Raw genomic sequence first — 22,539 nt, 5'->3', positions numbered from 1 at the left:
TCTATAGGGCACGGCCACACCATACCCCAATGGAATGCCCAAAAGACAAGGGGCCTCATAGTATGAAACATAAACTGGGCCTACATTATAATAAACCAAGTCATAAGGGCCCCTCACCACTCTTTCTATAAACTTTTGGAAAAACTGAGAGCAACAACATCTAGGTCCCCCCCTCTCTCTCCCAGGGGTTTAGAGTTGTGACCTTTGAAACCCCATTTATTACAAACTCTAACAACCTCCTCCCTTATTGTACCTCTGACCCGAGCTAAGGTCAGGCACCACATGATATAATAGTTGTGATGTCAGCATAATCGGTGAGCTCTACAAGCTTCAAAGAACTTAATCTAGAAGGATCAGGAAGCTTTGGGTTATCTTAATTCCTGCTCATAAAGGTATTCTATATCCCAGGAACAGGTAGAGCTAAGGTCAATGTACAGATCTATAGACAAGTGGCTCTTCTCTTGCTGAAGAACTCTTAGGGCTCTACTCCACGGGACGATTATCGTTCGGATTATCGTTCAGATCTAAACGATAATCGTTCGGTTGAAATGCAGTTAACGATTAAACGACGAACGAGAAATCGTTGATCGCTTTATAAGACCTGGACCTATTTTTATCGTTGCTCGTTCGCAAATCATTTGCATTGAATAAGACGTCGCTCAGTCGTTCGCAGTAGCAACGAACGCAATAGCGACGACAAGAACGATCACAAGTAACGATTATCGTTCTATTTAAATGAGTGAACGATTTCAGGCCGTTCGCAATAGCGGTCGTTTGGATCGTTTATCGTTAACGATTATGCGAACGATAATCATCCCGTGGAATAGGGCCCTAAAGGTGGCCATATAACTTCAATAACTGAATGCCTCCCGCCCACCCCCCATCCTCCCCATACACAGGAAGGATTGGCACGGCAAGCATCCCTGTGTTCTCTATGGTGCAGGTTAAGCTGCAGCTCCATTGCACTGTTATTCTATGTTAGGAGATGGTATTTAGTTACTGTATGTTTACAGGTGGGGACAGTATATTATTTTTGCAGTATGTACTGGTGATATTATTGTGGGTTAGGCAATTAAATGTACATTATATGCAGGATACCCCAGCAGAAGGTAACACATAGGGCAATACATTGTGTACTGTTTGGCCATTTTACAATTTTACCATTGTTTCCTGTGTATGGGTGCCTCCCAACCCTCTCCTGTATATCGAGGGCTCCCACCTCTCTCCTGTGTAAGGTGTTTCCCAACTCTTTCCTTTGTATGGAGGGCTCCCACCTCTCTCCTGTGTATGGGTGCCTCCCAACCCTCTCCTGTATATGGAGGGCTCTCACCTCCTGTGTATGGAGAACTCCCACCTCTCTCCTGTGTATGGAGGACTCCCACCTCTCTCCTGTTTATGGGTGCCTCCCAACCAGGGCCGGACTGGGACTAAAAATCAGCCCTGACACTCCAACCTCAGCAGCCCACATACCATATTCTCTCTGATATATTATGGATAGCGGTGTATAATACACGCTGCAGCAAATTCTGCTTCAATTGTCAAAGTTCCTCACTACTTCCCTTAAATATGCAAAGCCCATCATCAACACATAAAAATAAAGATATAACATGATCTGCTGTGAATTTGATGGTTTAGGTGTAGGGGGGTGATATAAGTGACAGGACCTTTAGTCCAGTCTGAACTTTTAAAACCCTTCTTTTTATTACCAGCTGAAGTGTCACAGAGGCGGAACCGAGCCACAGCAGCCCCTCCTGTTCTGACTGATTGAGATACAGGGCAATGCTATAGCTGTCGTCGAGACACATTAGCTGATAATTAAAAAGGTTTATTAGAAAAGTTTACACTGCACTAACGGCCACGGCTCTTATATCTCCCACACACCTGTTTGCCGGGATCTACAACTCCATACCTGGTACGGACCTCATAGATTCCCTTTCAATGGGGAAAACCATGTCTGCTTTCTTCCAGAAACAATGTCACTCTCCGCCTCAGTTTGGGTGTGGTATTGCAGCTCAGTTCCATTGAAGTGATAGGAGCCAAGTTGTAATACCACACACAACCTAAGGACAGGCAATGTTTTTGGTGTTGTGATGTTGGGATTGTACATGTATGTGCAATCAAAGATATCAAAGAGCTGCTAGATATCTGTTTAATATTGGATCTATCTATTTATCTCCTATCTATCTATCTATCTATCTATCTATTTATCTTCTATCTATCTATCTATCTATCTATCTATCTATCTATCTCCTATCTATCTCTATCTCCTATCTATCTATCTATTATCTCTATCTATCTATTATCTCCTATCTATCTATCTATCTATCTATCTATCTATCTATCTATCTATCTCCTATCTATCTATCTCCTATCTATCTCCTATCTATCTCCTATCTATCTCTCTCCTATCTATCTATCTATCTATCTATCTATCTATCTATCTATCTATCTATCTCCTATCTATCTATCTCCTATCTATCTATCTATCTATCTATCTATCTATCTATCTATCTATCTATCTATCTATCTCCTATCTATCTATCTATCTATCTATCTCCTATCTATCTCCTATCTATCTATCTATCTCCTATCTATCTATCTATCTATCTATCTATCTATCTATCTATCTCCTATCTATCTCTATCTCCTATCTATCTATCTATTATCTCTATCTATCTATTATCTCTATCTATCTATCTATCTATCTATCTATCTATCTATCTATCTCCTATCTATCTATCTCCTATCTATCTCCTATCTATCTCCTATCTATCTCCTATCTATCTCTCTCCTATCTATCTATCTATCTATCTATCTATCTATCTATCTATCTATCTCCTATCTATCTATCTCCTATCTATCTATCTATCTATCTATCTATCTATCTATCTATCTATCTATCTATCTATCTATCTCCTATCTATCTATCTATCTCCTATCTATCTCCTATCTATCTATCTATCTCCTATCTATCTATCTATCTATCTATCTATCTATCTATCTATCTATCTATCTATCTATCTTTCTATCTACCATATCTTATCATGTATCTCCTATCTCTCTATCTCTATCTCTATATCTCTTTCTTATCTATCTCCTATCTATCTATTATCTATCTATCTATCTATCTATCTATCTATCTATCTATCTATCTCCTATCTATCTATCTATCTATCTATCTATCTATCTATCTATCTATCTATCTATCTATCTCTTTTCTATCAATGCAGCTAAAAAATTTAGGGAAAAATTTAGGATATACAGAAAGCAAACAAATATATAATATTAACCCTGATAAGTATTATCACTATACATGTTACCTCCACACTGTTACTAAGCATAACCAGTAAACAAAGACCAATATTATCAATAATACCAGTTTACAAGTAACAAATAATACCTCTGCACTATGACCATTACCATCATATAATGACCAATACCACCATACTGATACTGAATAAAATCCACTAAATAAGGACATATTACCAATAGTACCAGTATATACAGGATAAGTAATACAATCATAGTATGATCACTATCACCACCATACAGTGACTTTATAATACCACTGTACTGTTACTGAATAAAATCACTATATAAAGACCAATATTCTTCCTAAGCAGTGACCATATAATAGTAGATCCTAACTGTATAAACGTTCTGCAGACCATATAAATGATTATAGTGCAGGTATATCCTGTGACTCACATGAGGCGTCTTCTCTGCATGGATTGCAAGTGATGTTTTTTTCTTAAGTTGTTCACCTTTCCTTTTCCTCTCTGTCTGACTCGGCCATCATGAAGTTTTCTCCGGGCCAACCGTCTCCTGTATATGGAGGGCTCTCACCTCCTGTGTATGGAGGACTCCCACCTCTCTCCTGTGTATGGAGGACTCCCACCTCTCTCCTGTGTATGGAGGACTCCCACCTCTCTCCTGTGTATGGAGGACTCCCACCTCTCTCCTGTTTATGGGTGCCTCCCAACCGTCTCCTGTATATGGAGGGCTCTCACCTCCTGTGTATGGAGGACTCCCACCTCTCTCCTGTGTAAGGTGTTTCCCAACTCTTTCCTTTGTATGGAGGACTCCCACCTCTCTCCTGTGTATGGAGGACTCCCACCTCTCTCCTGTGTATGGAGGACTCCCACCTCTCTCCTATGTATGGAGGACTCCCACCTCTCTCCTGTTTATGGGTGCCTCCCAACCGTCTCCTGTATATGGAGGGCTCTCACCTCCTGTGTATGGAGGACTCCCACCTCTCTCCTGTGTAAGGTGTTTCCCAACTCTTTCCTTTGTATGGAGGACTCCCACCTCTCTCCTGTGTATGGAGGACTCCCACCTCTCTCCTGTGTATGGGTGCCTTCCAACCCTCTCCTGTGTATGGAGGACTCCCACCTCTCTCCTGTGTAAGGTGTTTCCCAACTCTTTCCTTTGTATGGAGGACTCCCACCTCTCTCCTGTGTATGGAGGACTCCCACCTCTCTCCTGTGTATGGGTGCCTTCCAACCCTCTCCTGTGTATGGAGGACTCCCACCTCCCTCCTGTGTAAGGTGTTTCCCAACTCTTTCCTTTGTATGGGGGACTCCCACCTCTCTCCTGTGTATGGAGGACTCCCACCTCTCTCCTGTGTATGGAGGACTCCCACCTCTCTCCTGTGTATGGAGAACTCCCACCTCTCTCCTGTGTATGGGTGCCTCCCAACCCTCTCCTGTATATGGAGGGCTCCCACCTCTCTCCTGTGTAAGGTGTTTCCCAACTCTTTCCTTTGTATGGGGGACTCCCAACTCTCTCCTGTGTAAGGTGTTTCCCAACTCTCTCCTGTGTATGGAGGACTCCCAACTCTCTCCTGTGTATGGGGGACTCCCAACTCTCTCCTGTGTATGGGGGACTCCCAACTCTCTCCTGTGTATGGGGGACTCCCAACTCTCTCCTGTGTATGGGGGACTCCCAACTCTCTCATGTGTATGGGGGACTCACAACTCTCTTCTGTGTAAGGTGTTTCCCAACTCTCTCCTGTGTATGGAGGGCTCTCACCTCTCTCCTGTGTAAGGTGTTTCCCAACTCTTTCCTTTGTATGGGGGACTCCCACCTCTCTCCTGTGTATGGAGGACTCCCACCTCTCTCCTGTGTATGGGGGACTCCCACCTCTCTCCTGTGTATGGAGGGCTCTCACCTCTCTCCTGTGTAAGGTGTTTCCCAACTCTTTTCTTTGTATGGGGGACTCCCACCTCTCTCCTGTGTATGGAGGACTCCCACCTCTCTCCTGTGTATGGAGGACTCCCACCTCTCTCCTGTGTATGGAGGACTCCCACCTCTCTCCTGTGTATGGGTGCCTCCCAACCCTCTCCTGTATATGGAGGGCTCCCACCTCTCTCCTGTGTAAGGTGTTTCCCAACTCTTTCCTTTGTATGGGGGACTCCCACCTCTCTCCTGTGTAAGGTGTTTCCCAACTTTCTCCTGTGTATGGAGGACTCCCACCTCTCTCCTGTGTATGGGGGACTCCCAACTCTCTCCTGTGTATGGGGGACTCCCAACTCTCTCACAACAATTAATGTGGCGGGAGCGAGAGGTCAAGCATTTTTAATTCCAAAACAAAACTGAACTGGAGACAAGAGTGGTGCTGTCTCTGGAAGAAAGTGGCCATGTTTTCGTAGCCCTGGATAACCCCTTTAAGCACCAGAGGGTTCAATTGACCTCTATTTCTGAATACCACTGGTTCCAATTGGCTTTATTAACAATAAGCAAAAATCTCCCAAGTAGCCAAGCATAAAAAAAAACACAGAAATTTTTTATCGCCATAATCTTAATGAAGAAAAATACAATCCATTGTTTATCCCACATAATGAACATAAAAAATTAACTATAGCAATTATTTTCTTTATTGTCACCTAAAAACTGAATTTTTAATACATAATGTATAATATTGCCAAACAACACACACAAAAAAACAATAATACAGCTACATCTGCTAAATTATAATCTTGGTTTAACCCATTTAGGGCCCATAAAAGCAAGATATCTTAACCATGCATTACTCTGCAGGTTCTCCGCATGCACACCTTTATCAGCAAAGTAGGGAATCTGTTAAAAATGAAAAACTTCCCTGCAGGGTTTGGTGCAAAAATATTCAAAAACAAAAGCTTTTTTGGTCCTGGTTACAAAGTACAAAAGTCAGGACTGATGAAACTGCCTTCAATAAAAAGAGATAAATTGTGTGTGATAAGTGTGTAATTTGGCAGCGGTTATGGACAGTGTCTTCAGAGAATAAACAGGTCCGTTTGGGTAGTAGCCTTGAACACCTGGGGGGCCCATGGCCGCCCAAACAGACTTATACTTTGATTTGCAAAAATTGCTGTTTTTTTACTTACAAACAGGCCCGCTTCTGCCATGAGGCGGAATGAGTATTCCGCCTCAGGCGGCAGATTTTGCGGTCCTGCAGGGGGCGGCATGCCCGGCTGATAATCTGGCGGACCGGGCAAATGCCCACTGGGCCGCCCAGATTATCAGTTGTAGGGCTGCCGGGCCCCTCCAGAACATACACTACCGCCCCCACCTCCCTGGAACACCCAGGGGCCGCGGCCGCCGGAGCTCTTCAAGGCGGATCTGCCGCTTTAAAAGCAGGGGGCTCCGCTACCGCTAGCTGTTCTATCCAGTCCATTGAGCTTCCGGGACAGGTCACCTGATGCACGCCGGCCCCGTAAGCTCACAGCTCCAGCCCCGTGCGCCGCACCTCTCCTGCGGTCCTGTGCGGTCAGCTGTTGCATGTATGCCACTGAGCAGGAGACTAGAGAGGTGCGGCGCGCGGGGCTGCAGCTGTGAGCTTACGGGGCCGGCGTGCATCAGGTGACCTGTCCCGGAAGCTCAATGGACTGGATAGAACAGCTAGTGGTAGCGGAGCCCCCTACTTTTAAAGCGGCAGATCCGCCTTGAAGAGGTCCGGCGGCCGCGGCCCCTGGCTGTTCCAGTGAGGTGGGGGTGGTAGTGTATGTTGGTGGTGGGCTTGCGCGCGGGGGGGGCGGGGGGGGGGGGGGTTGGGGGCGGATGGGGTTCGAGTGCCAGTGAGGGGGGCGGCAGCCTGAGGTTTGCCTCAGGCGGCACAGACCCTAGAATCGGCCCTGCTTACAAATCAGGCAAAACTGCAGCCAGGAAACAATTCATTAACATTAGAGAACAGGACTTTGTAACTACTGTATGATGACTAGTCTAGGGTGGGGGCAGGGGAATACAGGGTGACCAGGCTAGGGTGGGGGCAGGGAGATACAGGGTAACCAGTCGGTGGGGGGAGGCAGGGAGATACAGGGTAAATAGTCTGGGGTGGGCGCAGGAGTATACAGGGTGACCAGTCTAGGGTGGGGAAAGAGAGATACAGGGGGCTACAGGATGACCAGTTTAAGGTGGGGGCAGGGTAATACAGGGTGACCAGTCTATAATGGGGTCAGGGGGATACAGAGTGACCAGCCTAGGGTGGGGCCAGGGGAATACAGGGTAACCAGGGGGATACAGGGTAACCAGCAAGGCTGGTTAAAGTATAAATAAATTTATTAATCCCCCCCCTCCCCCCCCCCCCCCCCCCCCCCCCCCCCCCCCCCCCCCCCCCAATTTAATTCAAAGCTTTATCCCAGAGAACTCAACCAGACTCCTAAATACAGACCCTGGACCCGAAAAATTAATTCAGACCCCAAATTACTCTAAAATACTCCCTTCCTTACACACACACTGCTCCCTGCTCTCTTGTATCCCTACCCTCACCCCAGACTGGTCACCCTGTATCCTCCTGCACCCACCTTAGACTGGTCACCTTGTATCCCCCTGCCCACACCCTAGACTGGTCACCCTTTTTCCCCCTGCCCTCACCTTAGACTGGCCACCCTGTAGCCCCCTGTATCCCTCTGCCCCCACCCTAGAAGCAAGCCAGAGCATGGAGCAGGTACAGTATGGAGTATGCTCTGGCCAGCGGGAGGGTTAACTTGATGCGAGTATGAATTCTTATAGAAAATACAAGGCAATGGATCCGCAGCGGATTCCGCTGCGAATTCACAGCGTGAAATCCGCTGCCGATCTGTTATGTGTGAAGCTACTGTGGTGCCTGCTCGACCGGTCACTTGCTAGATGGTTATGTGTGACGCCACTTCTATGGTGGATGGTCGGTGGAATATAGCTCAGCTGGTTAGGATGCTGTCGTGACGCCAGTGCTAACTCTGCACACAGGTGTGATGGTATACTTGCTTTTAGGGTGTGGCTGACTATACTTCTCCCCAATGGTCGGTGACCTGCCGGGTTGTGATGGGTCCCTTGGGCGCTTATCACGGTGGTCCGGAGTGGAGATATGACCCACCCCGACTGTCAGTACTGCCACCCACAGAAAGGGGAAATGACCCAAGGAAGGTGAAGCTCGTGTGTAGGTGCTGGTGCAATGATTACTGAGTCCCAGTGGAATAAAGAAAACTGTTCTTTACTCGCAAGTTTCTGGTAATACAGGTGAATAATATGTGACTGATACAGACTTGCCTTCATTGGATATGTACTGAGAGTTGCTGAGGTAGAGAGTAAAATATCAGTGCTGACTTGGTTACCTGCTGAGAAGAGTAGAGAGTTCAGAGAAGTGGAGAGGAGTTTGCCATGAGAGTCCCAACCCAATTTAGTACTGTGCTCTACCGAAACTTTAGTAGAAGAAGAACTTGAGAGAAGAAGAATACTGCCCGTGTTTCGACCATTGTCGCTATACCACCTTCTGCCCCGTAGTGCCGAGTTACCCATCCTACAAGGGTGACACAAGCCTGAGTTGAGCAAACTGCCCGAGCATGTCCCGGTGTCACCTGCGCTGCGAGATAGAGTACGTAGACCTTTGCAGTAGCTTTGCTCTATCCGGATCAGTTCCAGATCAGGTCTAGAATACTGTCCTGCACCTTTAGAGATGTTCATGGCGTGGGTTGGGGTGTCCTTTGACTTGTCCTCTCTTTAGTGTTTAGCACTGCATCGTGAGTATAAAGGTTGCTTTAAGAAAATGAGTCTCTGTGTTCTCCATACGTGTCTGTACACTACAACTGGTCTGTCCCAGACAGGGAACCTGGCAGAACCATGCTCCTGGCTAAGTTCAGCAGGGATGACTGATCTGTGCGTCTTGCTCTATTGAGAATCAGAGAAAAACTGACTAAGTCTGGACTTACACTTCCTCTCCCCATGTGGTTACTTCCTACAGGGTGTATATACTGTAACAACTTCTGTGAATGGTGGAGAAGAGAGTGTGAGAAGAAAAGAGAATAGAGATAGGTAGAGAAAGAACAGCATCTCTCATTGGTGTACAGAATCCCAAAATACGATAAAGTAACCCTTGAATGGCTACAGCTGTGCAATATATACAAAAATATTTATAGTGACATCTAGTGGCAAAACTTATACATAACTTCATCACCACTTTATTTTCGAGTGGCGTCAAAGCGGAAACACCCATAGTGGGACTCCACACTACCCTTAAAGTCTTAAAGAAGCAGTACAGAGAATACAGTCAATAGTTTAATGGTTCACAGTAGTTGCAAAATAGTAATGGAGCTGGGGAGTGGGTCTGTCAGGTGGAATAACCTTTAATAGAGTTAAGTCTCTACTTGAAGATGTGATGACTCTCTGGTGGTAGTTATAGTTAAAGGGGTGAGATTTATCAAACATGGTGTAAAGTGAAACTGGCTCAGTTGCCCCTAGCAACCAATCAGATCCCACCTTTCATTCTCCAAAGAGTCCGTGAGGAATGAAAGGTGGAATCTGATTGGTTGCTAGTGCAACTGAGCCAGTTTCACTTTACACCATGTTTGATAAATCTCCCCCAATGTGTTTAGCTATCCATACTTAGGCAGGCAGAAACACTGTAATAGACAGCAACATGAGGCAGTGCCAGGCTCTGGCCAGCAGCTAGACCCCTGGAAGAAGAGTATCTAGTGCAGGAACTAGCTGGTGTAGTCTCTGGAACAAACTCAGGAGAAGAACCTCTAAAGGCTTGCACTAACCACCCTTTTATACTACAAGGAATGTTTCCCATTGGTTGAGGCATCCCGAGGTAACTTGACAAGTGATTGGATGAGAAGAAACTGAGCCAAGGCCCTGATTGGTTTAGGAGAGGGGAGAAAACCCAAGACAGACCAGCTCCACAAGCAGAGGGCAGACAAGTTATATGTATAAAAACATGTACGCAGTTAACCCTTAGCAGTCATTCAGCATATGCCTTCTGTCACTGAATGGAAAAACCGAGAAAGATATAGAAATGCACATAAAATTATTTCATCACACCTAATACCCTATAGACTTTGAATAAACTGTAGCATTGTGCCACCCTACACGTGTACACATACAGCAGCAACTAAAAGGAGGGTTGAGGGGCACTGCAACAGTGCATTATACCTCAATGGGGTGGGGGCACAGTACATTTACCTTATTAAAGGGAGGGCACAGTGCATTATACCTCATTGGGGCGGCACAGTGTATTAATGGGGGACAGTACATTATACTTCATTAAGGGCGAGGCACAGAGCATTATACTTCATTAAGGGGGAGGCACAGCACATTATACTTCATGGGTGGCACAGTAGAGTAAGTGTAGGGCACAGTACATTATACACATATAAATAGTGGACTCTCTAAGCCTCGAGTCAAGAATCCTATTTCCACATTAAGAGGAATAGACTTTACTGCAGGAGGATTTCCAAGTTGTCGTCTCTCAAATAGTTATGCGTTGATATCGCAGAACAAGGAGTGGTCGGACACGGAACCAAGGTTGTTATCAGAAAAGCGTTAGAGGTACCAGGCGCAGTCTTCTGGGGTAGGGGAAGGAATGTGATCAGATATAGCCAGAAAGAAGAATGAAGAATAGCAGGGATAGGGGGCTAAGCAGGTTGGTTAGATCTGTGGTGGTACTGACTTCTACAGAAATGTAAGAAGGAGGAGCAGCTAGCTACTTTCACATTTTCCAGTGAATAAAACACCTGGATATTCAGTTGTCACAATAGGCTAGCACTTATGGTCACTTTTCTATTGGTACACTTGGTGGCAGATTTACCAGATTTAAAGGTTACATCTCTATTATAAAAGCTCCTCCCCCCTTGTGATTCCATCACATGTCACAGAGCATGCCCACTACACTCCTCTATTAATGTTGAGTTTATTTCAACTGTTTTCTTATGTTTTCTGAATAACATGTAAAACAAATGAAACAAACATTTAGAAACAGCTAAATATGTCATATTATAAGTTACTGTACAATATGTGGAGTATAATGTATAGTAACTGCATAAACCTGATAACACAGCAGCAGTTTGTAGATACAGGATGGAGCTGCTGATCCCCATAATGCAGTAGTGTAGTACAACAGGCTAGAATAGAGAAGCAGGGCTGCTGTCAGAGGTCTGTGTGGTCACATGACAAGAGAAAATGAAGCAGCACTCCATAGCACAGATCAGAGCAAACTGGTAGGTAAGGGCAATAATTAAGAAGCTCTCACCTATTGGAGTTGTGCAAAGAGAAGCATAACACTCGGCAATTGCATGTAGTAGGACCGCAGCCGCTCCCCAGATTCACAATATAAAATGGATAGCAATGTAGCCAAAACACCTCCCTCCAACTAGGGTTTGTTGGGGCGTAGGTCCAAGAGGTACACAAAATGAATTGTTAAAAATTTATTGTAAACACATTCATGGTGACACTAATATTGGTGTCGCCATGAATATTTTTACAAAAATGTTTTAACAATTAATTTTGTGTACCTCTTGGACCTACGCCCCAACAAACCCTAGTTGGAGGGAGGTGTTTTGTCTACATTGCTATCCATTTTATATAGTGAATCTGGGGAGCGGCTGTGGTCCTACTGCGGTATTTTGTCTACTGTGTGGTCACATGACAGCAATGGGGAAGGGGGGGATGTTCAGCATGGACCAATCAAGAAATGAGAATAAAAAAGCTGTGCAGGAGGACAGTGACAAAAACTTTTCTATACAGCAGTGTGAATGGCTGAGTGTAAGTGCAGGCACATTATAGCAGCAGTGTGTATAGCTGAGTGTAAGTGCAGGAACATTATAGCAGGAATAGAGAGGAATATAGCAGGAAACACAAGGGCTGACAAAGACTGCATGAAGGAATGAGCAGGGCAAATGTGGGCACATAAATGCAGTACTCTCTATCCGGAGAGAGAGGGGTTACAGCTATGAAAAGATTACTTCCATAGTCCTGTCCCCTGATGTAAGCCCCAGCCTGAAGTGGATCTGCTATGATTTGGAAGGTGAGGGAGACATCCTGGGTCAGAGTACAATGCTGTAGACCCCGCTATGCAGACCATGCCCCTCCCCCCCTCCCCCTCCCACCCAGTACAGGGAGCTCTTAAACCAATGCAATGCTCTTAAACCAAGTCACAATTTTGAAAAACTGTGAGCTCTTCTTGCAAAACGCTTTCAATCCAAGTTACTCTTAAACCAAGGTACCACTGTGTGCATGTGTGTGTATATATATATATATATATATATATATTTTTTTTTTTTTTTTTTAACAGTGTTTCTTGATGAGCTTCATTCCTCCTCCTATTGAAGAACAATTATCCCCTATCTTCCATGATGATGTGCTGAGAAACACTCATGTCCCTGTCATTATTGACGCACTTCAGAGAATAAGGCAAATTCCCAGGCTCTGGTGATACTAAGATTAACAAGGTTCACTATCATTACAGAGCTGGATGGAGTCTCGTAAGGTTGGTATTGCACCAGTATATTATTTCAATTATTTAGTAAAGCTTCAATGGGGTCTGATGTGAAAACAGAGATTTTTTAGATAGATCTGTCTAATAGTCATAGCCTGGGGTCCTATTTAGGCCCATTTTATTTGTAGTTCTCACGGATAAGCATGAATTTTGTTTCTTCCCAGAATTCCCGGTGGAGATTGAATGGCCTGTAGCACAGTCCACACACCCCAAATACAGGATGCCATTACTTATCAAAGCCGACCCACATGCTCTTAAGCAGTTAAAGGGTTAAACACTATCAAAGGCTGTGGATTTGGGTGGTACCGTGTAGCATCATGGTCAATTAGGGCTTTATTACATGCGGCAATTGTCACTGATGTCAGGCTCTGCCGCCCTAGGCTACCAATCAGCCAATGAACGAGTTGTTCGGCCTATTCTGACGTGCTGAAAATTGATTAGTCATCACTTCTGATCAAAGTTATCAGTCGCAGATCTCTCTGTGCAATAGAGGACGTGTGGGGGTGATGGCAGGAAAGGACCATGTGAACAAGCCAGTGATCGTTCTGTCCATGTGACTGATCTTACCTTGTAAGTGCTCTGTAAGTGAGCGTCGTTCACCGAGATCACCACTTGTTCACAGTCTCAGGCAGTCTAACATGGTCCCTTAGTGCCCTATTAGTGAATCAGACCGACTAGGCAGAACATCGTTCCGTGTAATAAAGATAATGATGGCAACAATTATCTTCTGATCGTGTCTTTAGGTCCTGATCTAAAATCATCTGCCACCGGGCACGCATTGTTACATGTAATAGTGCTGAACAGCCAATGGCTGCTGAAAAAAATAATAAAGTTCATACTTACCTGACCATGGTCCCCCAATGCTTTAGACCCTTCCCCGGTTCCTTCTTGTCTTCTGTCCACAGTCGCCGGTTACTGGCTGAATGGCCTGTCACTTTAGAGGCCGATTCTGCAGTACTCATGGCAGCTGTGGGATCAGGCGGAAGATAGGAAGATACTGGGAAGCAAGAAGAAGCACCGGAGAGCGTGGTCAGGTAAGTATGAGCTTTATTATTTTACACTAGGCAAGAGCTGCATGGACATCCCTAACAATATATATATATATATATATATATATATATATATATACATATATATATATATATGTATGTATATATATATATATATATATATATATATATATATAAATATATATATATATATTGCCCTTGCTGCACAATAGTCAAGCTGTGTAATGGGCCTCAGTAAACGAGTGATCATCTAGAAGATCGGCACTCATTTAAATTATTGATCAGGCCTTTAGCCAGTTTCACAGTAAGGTACAAGCAGGTCCCTACAACAGGTGCGGCATGATCAATCACAAAGGTCAGTCAATTCACTGAGGCACTTGTCGTGTCAGGTGAGCGCTCCTGTCCTGATGCAAGGCTATGGGCTCAGCTTAGGGAGCGGAGGGACGTCACTATAGGTCAGCTCCTTCATGCCCTATTGTAGTAAACTATTTTTAGTAAGCTTAATATCCACTATGATCGTACCACTTAAGGCTCATTCCCATATGTACATTGATCCAGCATAGTTTCCCTCTGGAGTATTAGTAAAACGCAGGAGGGAAACATATGTAACAGCTGATCCCATTGTTCTCATCCAGCACTTCAGTTGTGACACCAGACTGGTACAAAAGCCAGATAGGAGAACGATATATTGCCTAAATATTATTGAGAGCAAATAAGTTAGATTATTGAGGTGAAAGAGTCCATATAGTAAGACACCATATTACACATCCTGATGACCTGGCCTGGCCTATAGGTTTGCATTGTACATAATCACTCCCATCATGTGTTCATGAGAACACAGAACTCATTTGTCTTCTGTGTTTGGATAACTGTGTATACAGAGCGTTCATATACAAGGTAAACCTTTCAAAGTTACATAGTTATCAAAAGCTGAGAGGAGACAGAGGGCCATCGAATTACTCTATCAATCACCTATACGCAATTAATACGCCATAGATTAATTATAACTCTCAATGTCATTTGGTATAAAGTGCTGACAGTATTGATGGCTACATTGTCTTTTCTCCACACATAATGAATGTCCCATGGGTTTTTTGTTTTTTTTTGTAAAGATAAATTATATGTTTGTTAGTTCTTTGTATGTAATATACAGTGCCATGCAAATGTATTTAACCCACTTGGTGTTTTCCTGAAAATAAGATGGATTTTATATTGACTGGTTTTAGAAGAGATTTGTAAATGATTTGTAATTATCAGCTGCTGTATGCCCTGCAGGAAGTGGTGTATTCTCCCCAGTCTGACACAGTGCTCTCTGCTGCCACCTCTGTCCAGAGCAGTAGCAAAACTCCATAGAAAATCTCTCCTGCTGTGGACATGGACAGAGGTAGCAATAGAAAGCACTGGAAGACATAATTCAGCTCATAGGTACTGGAAGACTTAAAGGGATATTCCACTGAAACATAACTTTGATATGTTGCTGCCCATGGTAAGACTAACAATTCATTACATACTTGTTATTATCTATTCAGTCTCCTCCCCCCAGTTCTGAGCTGCTACTTTCTGCTGAAGACACAAAAAACTGTGTGTGACCCTTTCTCTCTGTTGCCGCCTCCTCCCGATTGATGTAAACAAGTCCCTGTCAGGCTGTATCTGCAACTTTATAGCTTCTTTGTAATGCTGGGAGAGTTAATCTGAGGTCAAGTTGCTGATGAACTCACTGTAATTATCTTTTCTAGTATCATAAGGAAGCTACAATGTTGCAGATAAAACCTGCCAAGGACTTGTTTACATCAGCCGACTCAGAAGGGAGAGGGGAGGAGGGGAAGACAGAGAGAAAAGCTCACAGTTTTTTGTGTCTTCAGCGGAAAGCAGCAGCTGAGAACTGGGGAAAAAAGACTGAATAGATATTAAGATATGAAATGAATTGTTAGTCTCACCATGGGCAGCATGTTTGAGTGGAATACCCCTTTAAGATTGTAAAATAGAAGTTGTTTATAAATTGTTCTCTGGTGTACCCCTTTAATATTTTAGAACTGAAAAAAACCCAGACCAAAGTGTTATAGGGAGATAAAAAGAGACCTTGTTAAAAAAAACAAAAAAAAAAAGATAAAAACAACATAAAACTGCATATGTACTGAGTCCCCTTTGCTCTGAAACAATAAAAAGGCCTGGTCTAACCAAAACACTTGAGAAAAGTTCAATGTGGTCAGGGCTGATTCTAGCTCTTTTTCTGCCAGAAATGAAACCTGAAGTGGTGACCCAACCGATTGTATTCATCACACCTTGTGTTCTTTCTAAAGGGGAAGTGTCCAGCCATCATTTGCAGGTCACGGGGTCAATGAGGTCAGTGTCATATAGCAGACAGTGGGATTTATAACAGGTCCATGGAAAGTGCTGCTGACCCTGAAAATCTGCTGCCTGAGGCCATAAACTTATCTGGCCTCATGGTAAATACGGCTATGAATGTGTCCCACTGTGTCTGCGAAACTACTAAGCATCAATATGATGACCAAGGAGCCTCTAAACTACAAAGAGATAAAGTTGTGGAGGAGAAGGAGAGGGCTGAGGGCTCTATTAGGCCCCATTCACATTATGGACATGTCCATTCTATGAGCGAAGAGCGGAGACGCTCAAACCCTCCCGTTCAAAGAGATTGAAAGCAGGATTCGGTCCACGCAGGGGGTGGGGTGTTCCATACAGAATCTCAGCACCGATACCATAGTGTGAACAGGGCCTTACACAGATTGATAATCGGCCGAATCAGGCCGATATTGCTCTGTGTAATAAAGAGAACAATCAGCTGAAGAGCCAATCATCGGCTGATCGTTTTCTTTTGGCCCCTCACCGTGCATCACTACATGTAATGGGTAGCATGGCAGATGGCTGATGATTGTGTCTATAAAATAATAAAGCTAGTACTTACCTGTCCAGACTCCCCTGATGTCCTTCAGCTTTGTCTGTGGGATTCCCTGGGCTCCGCAGCTGCAACTCACACTTCTGCTCCCATCTCTGAAGTGACAGGAATCTTAGCCAATCACTGGCTGAGACGGGTCAGCACCGTGGCCAACGATTGGCTGAGTGGCCTGTCACTTCAGAAATGAGAGCTGCAGCTGCTGAGCCCAGGGAATCCCACAGAGAAGGCCATGAGCAGGTAAGTACATGTTTATTATTTTACACCAAAGCAAGGGACGCACGGACATACCCTTGCTGCTCGATAATTGAGCCGTGTAATAGGCTCTGTAAGCTAGCGCCTATCTAGCTTGGTTATCGGGAATATTGGGCCATGTACCGGAACAGCACAGAAGAGGAAGATAAGAGACATACCTTCCTCCTCTGCGTCTCCTGTGCAATAGGGACATATCAGCAGGTCAGAAATATCTAACCTGCTGATAGTTCCCCTTTAAGGGGTTAACGAAAAGGTTCGCAAAAATCCCTTCAATGTTCATCCACACAGAGGCGGCTAAAGTGTATTGTTGTTTGGATCTGACAGATCTGTCCACTGGTAATGAATGCAATCACTAATTACAGGTTTTGTAAACACTTGCGTCCCCGGTGATCACTCCACAAGGCACGCCAGCACAAAGTGTCTTCTTGAGACTAATCAAATTGTAGAAATACACCGGGGGGCAGAACCATGGCTACCGGCTAGATGTTTCTCCATGTTGATATTTGTAACATAAGAGAGACATGGATTGTAGGGCTGTACAGCTTCATGTAATGTATACCCTCAGGACCTTAATGGAAAGTTAATTAGGCCTTCTGCCTCCAAACCAATGTTCATAGAAACCAAAAGATCATAATAATAATAATTTTATATAACTATAACAATAGGAATACAGTAATGATAATATATAATAAAAAGTAATGCTACTACTTATAATAAATCTATAATCCTAACTGTAATGTTATATATTATAATTTATAATATTATATCATATATTATATAATATAATATTAAAAAAAAAAAGCGTGAAATCAATATATTTATCACTGGTTGGTTCCTAGCAATAATTCTATCACAATGACATAGCTCATTTGCCCTAGCGTTCCTTCTCATCATTCATAGTGGGATGTTTTGGACTTATGGGGCAATTATTGGCCCAATAAACGTTAATTGGCGCCCCCATCAGGCCGCAGCTAATTCAGGAGGGCTCACTTGCTGCGGTGGTGGGCCCTGTAGCAGCTGCTATGATTGCAAACCTGGAGCACTCACTATGATTGCCTATGGGCAGTGTCTGATCCTCCACCACTGCCATTCTTACAGCGCCCACTCCCCACTCTGCTCTGGCTGCAAAATACACCTGGGGGACAAGGGAACATTCTGGTGATTGGTGGGAGCCGCAGTGGTCAGACCCCACCAATCAGATACTTACAGTAGCCTCTATACTGTGGATAGGTAATGACTTTGAATCTTGGAATAATCCCTTTAATGGTGTGGTCTGGAACTGAGGCTCTATCATAACTGGAGTATACAGTGAGTATTTAGGGGTATTGGGCAACACTGTAAGTTGGTTCAGGTTGTGTTACTATAGAGCAGCGTTTCCCAACCGGAGTGCCGCGGGATCCCGGTGGGAAATGTGCGCTGTCACTTTAAGCATCCCGAGAAGCTGCGGCCGCGCAGCTTCTCGGGATGCACGGATCACTTTTATGTTCCGCCCGCACTATGAGCGGGTGGAACATTAAAGTAAGCAGAATATAGGAGCAGGAACTGTCGGCATCCTGCTCCTATATTAACTCCCATAGGCCGCCGGCACTTCATGCCAGCAGCCTATGGGAGGCCGGGACGTGACCTCTTCGGCAGGCGTGATGATGTGACGTCATCACGCCTGCCGGACGTCCCTTCTCCGCAGCTCGCAGAGGAGCCAGAAGAGGAGGAAGAGCTGCTGCCTGCAGCCACAGCGCGGATTAGGTGAGTATGATGTTTGTTTTTTTTAAGGGGCACCTGTGGGGGCATTATTAGTATATGGGGGCACCTGTGGGGGCATTATTAGTATATGGGGGCACCTCTGGGGGCATTATTAGTATATGGGGGAACCTCTGGGGGCATTATTAGTGCGGGGGGGCATTATTAGTATATGGGGGAACCTCTGGGGGCATTATTAGTGCAGGGGGGCACCTCTGGGGGCATTATTAGTATATGGGGGCACCTCTGGGGGCATTATTAGCTTATGGGGGCACCTCTGGGGGCATTATTAGTTCATGGGGGGCACCTCTGGGGGCATTATTAGTATATGGAAGCACCTATGGGGGTATTATTAGTATATGGGGGCATTATTAGTTCATGGGGGCACCTCTGGGGGCATTATTAGTTCATGGGGGCACCTCTGGGGGCATTATTAGTATATGGAGGCCACCCCTGGGGCATTATTAGTATATGGGGGCACCTCTGGGGGCATTATTAGTATATGGAGGCCACCCCTGGGGCATTATTAGTATATGGGGGCACCTCTGGGGGCATTATTAGTTGATGGGGGCACCTCTGGGGGCATTATTAGTTCATGGGGGCACCTCTGGGGGCATTATTAGTATAGTGAGGCCACCCCTGGGGCATTATTAGTATATGGGGGCACCTCTGGGGGCATTATTAGTTCATGGGGGCACCTCTGGGGGCATTATTAGTTCATGGGGGCACCTCTGGGGGCATTATTAGTTCATGGGGGAACCTCTGGGGACATTATTAGTTCATGGGGGAACCTCTGGGGGCATTATTAGTTCATGGGGGAACCTCTGGGGACATTATTAGTTCATGGGGGCACCTCTGGGGGCATTATTAGCTCATGGGGGCACAGCAGGGGATCCTACATACAGGGGGCACAGCGGGGGATCCTACATACAGGGGGCATCCCACATTCCTACTCGCTTTACTGCACATAACACCAAACAGCGCAGTTACTATGGGAGCCTACAGGAGGGAGAAAGGAAAGGAAGTTGCTAGAAATGTGCGGAGCCTAAATTGTTTGTCTCGCAGGTTCTGAAGAGGTGAAAAGTAGCTGGAAGAAATCATCATGGAGGTCTGGGCCGGATGGAGAGGAAAAGGGAAAGTGACGCCTCAGATCAAAGAAGACGTCACCTGTGAGTCCCTGTATGACGGTTTTCTTATTTTGTAGAACATTATTTAGTAGGGGCGCCCCGAGGTGGAAAAGGTTGGGAAGCACTCCTATAGAGGATAGGGATGACAGCAGAAGATGTCAGCTTGAATTTAGACTCTATAATACACCTGTGTTATGGTCTTAGCTGCATTTTCCTTTACTAGGCCTTATTCACATGGTTGTTGGATCAGTACCATGTAACACAATATAAGTCCCGTAGGAGCAAACTGGGGAACAATCCCCAATGGAAAGTTTTGGGAAAGGTTTAACTGCTTAGGCTGGTTTCACACTGCGTTTCTGCAGACTGTTTAACGTATACGTTGTATGAAAAGAAGGCTGAAAAAACTGATTTTCCATTGACTTCCATTAAAAAAAAAAAAAAAACGGATCAAAATGGATGCATTCTTTCCCTTTTTTTAGCGTACACAAACACATGGTTAACAGGGTTTATGTATGTTAAATGTAACCATTAAAGATGGATACATTAAACGGACTGCAAAAACACAGTGTTACCCCTAATAGTTTTTCTATTAGTTTTTGATATGAAAGATACTTAGGATCGCTTAGGCTGACAATACAGTGGTGTGAATACAGGCGTAAAGAGGTGTCAGATATTAGGGGCGTCGAAATGTTGTAAGAGGCAGAAAGGTCAGCATTGCTACATTTAAGAAAATTTATTAGTAGGTTTATGCTGTGCTACCGAAAGGGTATCATAAACTACCAACAGGGAAGCTGCTGTACAAGATGATGTTATCACTTCCATTGTTGGAGATATCCTCCTGAATACGGAGGGCTCTGAACACCACACACTAGTCCTCTCCATTATGTGCGTGTGCTCAGTAGTCCTAGATATTCATGAGCATCAGCTCACTCATGCCAATGATTAGTAGTTGTCTACCTATTCTATACATATACTGTAATTGCAAAGTGACCCCACTCACTTACAGTAGCTGAGAAGCAGCGAGATCTGTGGAGCGCAGCCTGGTAATCTATGGCCGAACAACCTGTGGACCCCATTTTTAAATTTGCCCAGGGCCCCCATTAGTCTTAAGTTGGCCCTGCACTTATATTTCTGCTTACTATGTGTATACATGTAGCAGGAACATCACATAAATCTGTCACAGACGGATAACAGCGGGAAGTTACTGCCAGTAATGTTTGGGTTATGTTTCCAAGAATACATCAGATGAGGAATGGACTGGCTGTAATTCAAGTGTCGAAAACCCTCACACCCCAGAAGCTTCCTTTTAAGCTGGGGAATGTAGCTAAAGGCCCCGTTCAAACTGAGCAATAACGGCGGAATTCTGCCGCGGAATCTCGCTGTGCTCAGGGTCCTGCTTTGAGTGAATGAGAGGGCACGCGCGTGTCCGCTGCTGCTGCTCTCCGCTCGATGAAATGACATGTCACTTCTTTAAGCGGAGGAGAGTGGTGGCTGCCCTTTCATTCACTCAAAGCAGGACACTGAGTACGGCGGGAGAGCTCCGCCGCGGAATTCCGCCATTCTTGCTCAGTGTGAACGGGGCCTAAAGGGGTAATCCAGGCTTATAAAAAACATGTTCCCTTTCTTCGAAATACCGTGATCCTCTTGTCCTCAGGTTGAGTGCGTTTTGCAGCCCAGTTCTATTGAGGTGAATGGGGATAAATCTAACCCCCCCCCCAAACTGCTTGTGCCACCAGATAGCTGCTTTTAATCCAAGATCTGTCCTGGGGGTCCATTCGGCAGGTAATGTAGTTATTTTCCTGTAAAACAACTTTCAAACTTGCAGCCCTGTGTCAAATTGGTGTGGCCTAGAGTACCCATGCCCTAGGATTGCGACACCCCTCCGTCTCTCCTCATCATTAGGAATGCCCCTAGAAGAATTTCTCCTATTCATCACCTGTGTGAACACTGCACAAGAGCTGGATCATTAAGGCACCTGTGCAGTATTCAGACAGGTGATGAATAGGAAAAATCCTGCCCGGGGCATACCTAATGATGAGCAGGGCAGGGAGGAGGGGCGGAGGGGCATCACAATGCTAGGGCGCACACACTCTAGGCCACACCAATTTGACACAGGGCTGCAAGTTTAAAAGTTGTTTTTTAGGACAATAACTGCATCACCTGCTGAACGGACCCCAGGACAGATCTTGGACTAAAACCATCTATCTGAAGGTACAAGCAGTTTGTGGGGGGTCAGATTGTGGGTAGAGAGTCACTTTAAATTGAAACATAATAGGCTGTACGTCAGCAGATTCTCTATTCTATCTGATTCTGGAATGGCTGGTGGTGATTAATGAAAGAATAAGACCCCAAGTGAGGTTTTCAGCCCATTTTAGAAGCCTCCTAATAACGTATCTATTGTCGATTAAGTAGACAGGGTTAGTCATTCAGGGGCCTGGGAAAGCTAGGTGACAACTTTGCCATATAGACCTGACTAGAACTTATGATAATAATAATCTCTGCCCGTATTTGTGATGAGTTGGTTAGGTCTCGCCCGTCCTGTTTCCGGTCCGGGTTCCTGTGCCCGCTCTCAGCCCTCACAGACGCTTCTGGATAATAATTTATTTTGAGGGCATTATATGACGGACATGTGACTTTTATGGATTTCCTGGGCTAGGCTTCCATTTCCTCTTCTGTCCTGTTTGTGACTTTCTGATGCTTCCTCCCATCCCTGATCCTTTGTGTTGGGCGACAACTTGTAGAACCAGCAGTAAAGCTCCAGATGCCACCCAG

Source organism: Dendropsophus ebraccatus, chromosome 7 (genome assembly GCF_027789765.1).
Source record: "Dendropsophus ebraccatus isolate aDenEbr1 chromosome 7, aDenEbr1.pat, whole genome shotgun sequence".
NCBI classification, from domain to species: domain Eukaryota; kingdom Metazoa; phylum Chordata; class Amphibia; order Anura; family Hylidae; genus Dendropsophus; species Dendropsophus ebraccatus.
The sequence above is the reverse complement of the archived record's forward strand: the minus strand, read 5'-3'. Positions refer to the sequence as shown.